Below are 10,228 nucleotides of genomic sequence, written 5' to 3' on the forward strand. Positions count from 1 at the left end.
CCAGAGGCCTGGTTGTGGGTGATACACAAAGTAGCACATTTGCAATACAGATACATGGTCAATATTTCTAACTTCAGATACAGAAATGATACAGGCATACAAACTGGATAATCACATTCAGTAAAGCATAACTTTTTCAATGATATCTTACAGGAGCCATCTTGCATAAAGCATCTCTCTGTTATGCCATATTCATATCATAAGCATATTTTCATAAATATGATCAAAATTTATAATAAGTGCCTACATGGAGAACAGATATTTGATAATGGGCTCTTCAGTGTTGCAGACAAAAGCGTAACACAATTCAACGGCTGGAAGTCAAAACTAGGTAATTCAGACCCAAAATAAGGTGTAAATTGTTAGCAGTGAAAGTAATTAACTATTGAAACATTTTACCAAAGGTTGTGGTGGATTTGCCATCACCGGTCATTTTAAAATCAAGATTGGCTGCTTTTCAGAAAGATCTACTCTAGGGATTTTTTGGAGGAAGTTCTCTGGCCTGTGTTATCCAGGAGGTTTGACTAGATGATCACAATGGTCCCTTCTTGCCTTGGAATTTATGAATCTATTTTCTGATCTCCAGACCAGGTGTTCAGCACTTTTTGAAAACCAGGCCCCTTTTAGGAGTCTCAAATAGAACATCCAAAAATGGAGGTACCACTGATCACTTCTAGAAACCTTGATCATGACTCTTTCACATTACCTTCTGTTGCATTCCATCCCACTGCATGCATTAATCCAAAGTCTCACTAGATTGCTCTTTGAGGCAAGGATTTTGTCTTTGTCTGTAAGGCCCCTGATGAACTATCATTGCCAAACAATTAAAAAAAAAATAGTGTCTCTCGATAGCTAGACTAGAGAATGAGTCTCCAAATAGCTTACATAGTGTCAGTTTAGATTGTTTCCTTGTCTGAACTGACATCTAATAAACAATCAAAAAATATTGCAGCTTCTGAGTTGTTGCTGGCTTTGCTTTTGGTTTGCTGAAATTTGAGGCATTTTTATTCACATCCTTATCAGTCAGTCCTTGAATGCGAAGAGATTTCTAACTTCTCCCTTGAAATGTGGCATGATGGATAGAAGATGATTGCAGCTATTTAGAAGGAAAATATTGAGATGGAATACTCGTCTTCATCAACTACCTAAACCAGAGATGGATGAGTGAGCACTGAAATATGCCTGCGTGCCCATGTCCCCCATTAACCTCCCTCACAACAAATGCCATATTGCACATACTAGGGCTGCAAGTTTGTATTTCACTCTTGTAAGTACCACAGTACAGCTGAAGTTGGCCAGCATTAAAGCTGGGCAAAAAATTTGCAATGTTTAATTTAGCCAAATAATAGTGTCTGTCTCTCCTTGCAGACTATCCACAATCAAATCATTATTTCTTCAAAGATACTTCTTATTTAAATTTATTTAACACATTTCTCTAAATGTTTGATTGATTGTTTTGTTTTTTGCTTGCAAGCAGTTTATTTAAAGCATTTCATACTCAGAATTAGGACCCTGCTGCTCGGTTGCGATTGGTTAGGTCGCAGGGTACTGTGCATCCAGGGGCGGCTCCAGGCACCAGCACAGCAAGCGCCTGCCTGAAACCGCAAGCTGGGTGGGGAGGGCAATGTGACAGTCGTCATGTGGGTGGCAGTCAGGGAGCCTTTGGCAGCATTTCTGTGGGAGGTCCGCTGGTCCCGTGGTTTTGGCAGCAAATCGGCGGCAGGTATGCCGAAGGCACGGGACTGGCAGATCACCTGCAGAACCGCCGCTGAATCCATGGGACTGGTGGACCTCCCGCAGAAACGCCACTGAAGGCTCCCTGACTGCCGTGCTTGGGGTGGCAAAATACATAGAACTACTCCTGCGTTCGTCTTCACTGATTGGACGAGTGCACAATTGGATTTTGTTTGCGTGTATATATACACAGACCATCTATAGTAATGACAGACTCAAACCTATATTAAAAGAACATTGAGTTTGCAAAGTCAATCACTCAAAAGTTAGGCAATGCCAGAATTATGGTTGCCTGAATAAGCTTAATTCAGCTCCCTTGTGCGCACGCATATTGATACAGTTTTTAATTACATGATCACATACTCGTTTTTCCACTGGACCCCTGTCTCAGTCAGTGCACATGGTCAATGCTCACTTAATGCTTTTCATCTCAATCCCAGTCTCCTTGCCCAGCAAGTTCTAGTCTCACTCTCTGTCTCAGATTCTGTCTCTCCCCTGCTATTACATATCCCAGTCTCTTTGCCCACCCATTCCCATCCTCCCTCTCCCCCGGCTCCTCATCTGATCATCAGTCACCCCCCTGTCAACCATATTCCCTTTACACACTGGCTCCCAATTCCACTCTCTTTCCCCAGTCTTGGTGTTGTCCCCCAGCTCCTTGTTCCAGGTCACCCCACACACCCTGACTTCTCATGAGCTGTCTCCCCCTTCACCTCCTTCCCCCTGCCCACACTGGCTCTGCTTGCCCAGCTAGTCCCAAATTCCCTCTCCTCTCCCCTCAGCCTCCAGTCACAGTCTCTTCTCCCATTCCCAGGCTTCTTGTCTCAACCTACCCCTAACCCCTGCTGATCCTGAGGAGTGGGGAGACTGAGGTGTAAGTGAGAGCACAGGAGAGAGACAGGTTCCATTCTCTCCTTTCAGGTGCCGAGACCCAGACCCAGGAGGGCCTGCAGCAGTCCAGAGCTGCAATTGTCGGGCAAGTCTTGCTAAGCCCTGGGCTGGAGCATGCTCAGTGCACATGGAATCTTTGGGGAATTTAGTTGCTAGACTCTAAGAAGTCTCTATTGCGCAGGGGAAAACTGTAATTTTTGGAAGGTTTATAACTTGACCACATTTGAGCAGATTGTCATATTCATAGCAAAAGGCAAATTCCTGGCACAAAGCCCAACCCTCCATCAAATGTCAAGATTCTGCTCTAAAGTACAGGAGCACTGGAGCAGCTCAATAGAAGGGCTGTAAGAATTTTGACATAAGCAAAACAAATGTATTTTTCCCTGATCTTGGAAATGACTGAACCATTTGGGCTGAAGCTTTCAAAAAAATTAACCCCTCCTAACTCAGAAGCAGACACCTGGTGTGGAACATTTTAGCCTAAACAGTTACATTTTGGCAAAGTTACTAGCAACTGAAAGCAGGGTCTTATGGGAAGTGTTGGGAAACCTTAATAATAAACAGACAGAGCTACCAGCCCTGCCTATAATAAAGTATTATAAACAGTAATAAAATGCTACCCATTATGGATCCTATGGAACCCTGTCTCATTCCAAGGTTCACTTCACTCACAAGCATATAAATAGCTTTACAGTTCATGGGAATAGTCCTCTTTAAGTTAATTGGACTACTTGCATGCATACAATTTCTTTCATCTTTAAGTGTTTGCAGGATCAAACCCGCAAGGTGCCAGCGTTCTGTACATTTTAAAGATTTTAAGTTCACCTGATCGTTTGCCAGTCATGTATGCATAATGTACTCTCATAGACTCATAGGTCAGAAGGGACCAATATGATCATCTAGTCTGACCTCCTGCACAAGGCAGGCCACAGAACCCTACCCATCCACTTTTATAACAACCCCTAACCCATGACTGAGTTATTGAAATCCTCAAAATTGTGGTTTGAAGACCTCAAGCTGCAGAGAATCCACCAGCAAGCGACCCATGCCCCACGCTGCAGAGGAAGGCGAAAAACCTCCAGAGCCTCTGCCAATCCCTTTGTGTTTGCTTTCTGCATGCTTTACTGATATCAGCATTAGAAGAAAGCATCTTTGAAAGTCTCTGAATTTTAGAAACCAAAATTTAAATTCACATATTCATGCTGGAATTGAAAGTGCTGATGGAATATGATTAGTAGAGTGGGACCTACACTGCATTTATTGTATGGTAATGGTACCTGATAAAAATAGTTTAGCACATTGCTTCACTATTTCTTGCATTGATATCACTACACACATGCATAATATACACATAGATAGAAAGATAGATGTCACATTGCCAGCAAATGAATCTTAGAGTTTAATGATACAGAAAATATAGATATTCAAACTGTAACTCCTGGTTCACATAAGTGTGTTCATCCAGGCCTTCAGAATCAACGATTAAGCATTAAAAACTGCCATAAACAAGACAAGAACCCTCAATTAGATGCACTAAATTCTTAAATAAAATTTGAATGAAAAGTAAATCTCATTTAACACTGAAATAGGAGAACAATTATTGATAAACTAGAGAAGTCGTTAACAGAGAGCACAGAGCTGATTAGAGAGGGAAGATAGTTATGATAGAAATAGTGCCTTGCATATCTGTGTTGCATTTCCTCAGATGATCTCAAGGTATTTTACCAATAATAATGAATCCTCACATGGAGGTATGTTGTTACTGTTATATGATCCTAAATGTCCTCATATAGGGTTTATGGTGCCAGTGTAATAGGCACTGGACAAACTATTATTGGAAGACTGTTACATTATCTGACCGCACAGAAAGCTCAAATCAAGCATTACAGGCAGGAAGTCAAATTCACATCATGCAATTATTCTGTGTTCCCTACACATTTGAAAGTGCAGATCTCCGTCAGGAAAATCAATATCTGTGTGTTGGTACAAGCCTATTCCATCTTGATTTATGCATTTCACAGGTCCCTCCCCAGCTTATTAGCCACACCCACTCATTGAGAAGCACTGCCATAGAATCATAGGACTGGAAGGGACCTCGAGAGGTCATCTAGTCTAGTCCCCTACACTCAAGGCAGGACTAAATATTATCTAGACCAGGGATCAGCAACGTTTGGCATGTGGCCTGCCAGGTAAGCCCCCTGGTGGGCCGGGACGGTTTGTTTATTTGCTGTGTCCTCAGGTTCGGCTGATTGAGGCTCCCACTGGCTGCGGTTCACCACTCCAGGTCAATGGGGCTGCGGGAAGCGGCGTGGGATGAGGGATGTGCTGGCCGTGGCTTCCCGCAGCCCCCATTGGCCTGCAGCAGTGAACTGCAGCCAGTGGGAACTGTGATCAGCCAAACCTGCAGAGGCAACAGGTAAACAAACCAGCCCGGGGGCTTACCCTGGTGGGCCGCATGTCAAATGCTGCCTATCCCTGATCTGGACCATCCCTGACAGGTGTTTGTCGAATCGGCTCTTAAAAATTCCCAGTGATGGGGATTCCACAACCTCCCTAGGCAATTTATTCTTATAAGCCCCGGGGCTTATACCTACCATGATTCCCCAACCCGCTATTAAAAATGAAATTACTCAGAGTCCAGGCACAATGTCAGCCACACCTGGCAATTCCTGCCCAGGAGCAACTGTTTAATGAGGGCAGGATGGGTTTGTCAAGATCTGTTATGTGCAGTAACAGGTAGCATGTCACAGACATTGTTATCCTCGATTTACCAGTACTGTACTACCAAGCATTTGTAAATTATGAGTCAGGCCTCCAAAATCAGGAGATTTGTTTAAATATCATGATATTTATAATACATCTTGGGTTCTTATTTGCCTTCTGGATTTTGAGGTCTTTAGTGTTGCACTTCTGTCACATTTTTGAGCTTTTCTCCCCAACCATATGAGCTAGAAACTTAATTTCAGCTTCCATTTTTTTTAAGTATCAAATAATCACATGACTTTCAGAGGTGGGGCTTTAAGAAAAAACCATCAAATATCAAGACACTTGTGATAAAATTCTGAGAGTTGGCAGCACTGCCAGTGGGAAAACTGGGCCACAGAGAGGTTATGAAAAAGGCCAACATGTTCAGAGTTGGGTACCTAAAGCAAAGGACATAAATCTGAATGTGGATTTAGATTTAAGTACTCAACATGGGAAATTTTGACCTAAATACCTTGCCCTGTCCAACAGAATAAGCCTATAGCAGAATCAGTAAGGAAAGCGGATCTCATGACTCCCAGTCTGATGCTTTAAGTCACACATGTATTTGCCCTTGAGTAGAGCTAGGAAACGTAAATGAGACCAAATACAAAGCGGTTTCTGTTTGGTATCTTACATACATACCAATCTGTGCTAACAGGAGATTATAAAGTATTATATACTATAGTATATATGTTCATTTTTAGGACTGAATTTTGCCCCTGGACTAACATTCCTGCTCCTGGATGCTTGATTTTCATTTATTTCATTTTATCTGTGTATCTTATAAATATATAATTAATTACACACACACACAGATAAAATATGGTATACAATGTAAAACTTTGGTTGATAATTTATATCAGTTATTGATAGATATCAGATCAATACACGTACCGTGCTATTGTCAAATATGATTAAATTTTCATCCTGTCAATAGTGCATTAATTAGCAAGATGGCAAGCAATGGCTGTGTCCAATATTTCATCATTACTTCTCCAGATAAATAAATATAATCTATCAGCATTTAAACAGAGACACAAATGAATGCACTAGGTGACCTTACCATTAGTTAAAAATGCACTACAAAGCAGCAGTACATTTCCCACCATGCCTACCACAAAATGCCATCAAAATACATTGCAAACCTAATCAAAACTCCACCAGCTGAACAAGCTGAGAGGCTATGATGTGAGCATGAGGAGACGTAACTGCTGGTGTTGATGGGGCTTTCAAAGAGGCAAACTCCTTACATGTATCTCAAACCCCATGGTCTGCTTTAAGTGTTTGAAGGATTGGGGCTAGGAGCCCCTGGTGTATGCTGGGGCCATTCTAGATGTGCTCAAATGTAAAGAGCTCATATGGCTAAGTGCAGGTGCATTTCCATGCTGTGCATTATTGTCAACATCACACCTAGTGAACTGCCCTGAAGTCTTACTAGACGGGGCTGGTTCTTTACTAGCTTTCTAGTGCTCTCTTTAGCCTCTCACATGCTCCAAACACTTCTCAATCAATTGGCGAGTTTTCCAGGCAGAAATTCTTAATTGGTTGTGGGGCTATCCACGCAGGTTAGAGTCATTAACAGGAGCTTTCCTTGTAGAGAGAATGTCAGTATATGTGTTCTGAAATATGAAACAAAAGATACTAAAGAAATCAATATTTAGTATTTAATACAAACCTTTCTAATTAGCCACAAAGAAATCAATTGGGGGGAAAGGAAATTCTCCACTTGAAGGACTTTTCTCTACCATGAGAACCACCAGGGAGGTAGGGAGCAATATCCATTTTCAATATTCTTCTGGACATGACATTCTTCAGGCTGCCAGAGTTAGAACAGGTCAGCACTACAGCTCTGGAACTCTGGCTTTGCCATCGACTTTTTGGGTGACCTTAGGCAATTTGATCAACCTATGCAAGGCTGTTGTGAAGCTTGACATGTATTTGTACAGTATTTTAAGATCCTTGGAGGCAGGCAACTCTACAAGTCTGTAATGTTATTAAGAGCAAAAACCAGCATCTGCTCCTGAAGTGCCAGACAAATACACTTGGCTGATTAAATAAGGACACCCCAGGCAAAGGTATCTAAAATGAGAGCCACAGCAGGAGTAGGTGAATGGGAAAGGGTTTCAACAGTGTCTCCACTGCACACAAGACCCTGTGGTGACATTTGAGGTCAATCCCTCCTTCTGTCCACACACAAATCAGTTTGACTCAGATCAACAAGCACTCAGGACTTGAGTCCTAGGACCTTGCTAGGGTTGTCCTAGCTAAACCTGCCTCACCACTACAGGAAGATCTACCCCTTCAAGGGGGAGGGCAGGAATAAGATCTGCTTTCTCTAGCTCACTCTCCTCTCTGGGGGTATGAGTGAGGGGAACGGGAAAAATGATGCACGATCAAAATAATTTTGAATAAAATCCCCCTTAAAAGGTCTTAAAAACTTGAAAAATGAAGGACATACATTGGAAAGGTCAAATCCCCTGAGGAAAAGTCACAGTGGATAGTTTCCTGAAGATTAAATTTTATGTCAGGATAGATGTTTCACTCTGGTCACATCCAGGTTTCAGCATTTATAAACAGTCTTGACGAGTGAATAGGGCACTGGCTTGGGACACAGGAGACTTTGAATTAATCCCTGGCTCTGCCACTGGTTTGCTGGATGACCTTAGGCAAGACACTTCAAGTCCCCAGGCCTCAGTTTCCCTATCTGTAAAATGGGATAATGATACTGACCTCCATTTTAAAGAGCTTTAAGATCTATGGATAAAAAGTGCTAGATACAAGCTAGGTACTTTTACTGGTGGTGTTATGATACAAATGGAGGGAGGAAGAACTGGGAATGTGCTCCTACCCAACCCATACACTGCTCCTGGCCAAACACACACATTTGTTTGGCTGGCTATTAGCCTGCCTGGGACCATAAGAATGGCCCTACTGGGTCAGACCAAATTTGCATCTAGCCCACTATCCTGTCTTCTGACAGTGGCCATGAACAGAACAGGTAAACAAGTGATCCATCCCCTGTCGCTCATTCCCACTTCTGGCAAGGAGGGTAGGGCCATGAACTGAACCGAATGCATTTTTTTGAATGACAAAAAATAATCTACAAAAATTATGTTTTGAAAGGTGACTGCCTGTTTCTCGGAAGACTTATCTAAATAGGAGATAGAGGGGAGACCTAAGCCTGTTGTCAGGGAAGGAGGTGGTGTCTGAATGGAGGGGTCTGCCTGCCACAAGGATCTTCTCATCCCATGGAGTTGAAGGGAAGATCACCAGAGTTCCTTTTCTTCTCTCCTTTTCCATGTGACGTCTGTGAGCACTGATGCATTCCTAGCTCAGTGCTGGTGCTGTCAGCAGCAGCCCAGAAGTGGCACTTTGCCAAACTGCGAATCAGACCTCCAAACCTTCCAGCTCTGTTCTAAATTTAGAGCCCATGATATTTGTGCAGATTCTAAATTTAGCAAAACGTGTTCTTTCATCTCCAGCTAACTTGGCTGCTTCTACTGCAACTGCTCATGCTGTTTTCTCCAAGTAGCTTCGTCACAAACTTTTCAGCTCATGAGGCAGCAAGTTACACTTTTTCCAGCTTCCTATTTTATGTCTTCCCATTTATGTTATAGCTTTGCCTGCGGTACAAAGAGCTAACCATCATCTGCCTTGGGAGCCCATATGGGCTGGGAAGCAGGATCTGATTAAGCATATTTCTGGGCAGACATATAAGCCATTGGTGGCTCATAATATTTTTTATTACAAAGTTTTTATTCACACATTGAAATGGGAAGTGTATCCTACCAAGAAGATGAGGGAGGGATCCCTGGAAAAGGTTCCTGCAAGGTCCCGTGCTCAAAACTGCTACAAGGTTTGGTGCTCCATCCCTTACACTTATGGACATAGATGACATTTAAAACAATAAAATGCCATGTTTTCAGTGATAGCGGCCATGGGTTGTAAGTTAGGGTGACCAGATGTCCCAATTGTATAGGAACAGTTCCGATATTTGAGGCTATGTCTGATAGGTGCCTATTACCCTCCACCCTGTCCCAATTTTTCACACTTGCTGTCTGATCACCCTATTATAAGTGCACATGGGTAATGCTTTACAAATGCTAACTACTTAATAGCCACAGCCTTCTCTGTGAGGTGGTGTAAGGGCATGTCTACACAGTGTAGCAAGGCATACAGGAGAGGTGCAAATTGTAGTGCACTCTAAAAAGTGTTTTGCTCCAACTGCCCCCCTGAGCCTGCTGATGTGTGCTAAATGGTTCCTAGCATATGTTAACATAGTACTGTTTCAAACAGGACTACATCAAAGTAGTTTGAAGAGTGCATCAGCAGGGTTCATGTGGGGCAGTTAGAGTACAACAGTTTAGGGCATTTCTACACTACAGAACTATGTTGACCCAAGGCCTGGTCTACACTACAATTTTAGGTCAAATTTAGCAGCGTTACCTCAATTTAAACCTGGACCTGTCCACATGATGAAGCCCTTTTCTTTGACTTAAAGGGCTCTTTAAAATCGATTTCTTTACTCCACCTCTGACAAGGGGATTAGCACTGAAATCGGCCTTGTTGGATTGAATTTGGGGTAATGTGGATGCAATTCGATGGTATTGGCCTCCGGGAGCTATCCCAGGCCTGGTCTACACTACGCGTTTAAACTGATGTTAGCAGTGTTAAACCAATTTAACTGTGCACCTGTCCACACGAGGCCCTTTATATTGATATAAAGGGCTCTTTAAATCGGTTTCTGTACTCCTCCCCAATGAGATGAGTTGTGCTAAAATCGGTATTACCATATCGAATTAGGGTTAGTGTGGCCACAAATAGATGGTATTGGCCTCTGGGCGGTATCCCACAGTGC

Source organism: Chelonoidis abingdonii, chromosome 6 (assembly GCF_003597395.2).
Source record: "Chelonoidis abingdonii isolate Lonesome George chromosome 6, CheloAbing_2.0, whole genome shotgun sequence".
NCBI classification, from domain to species: Eukaryota; Metazoa; Chordata; order Testudines; family Testudinidae; genus Chelonoidis; species Chelonoidis abingdonii.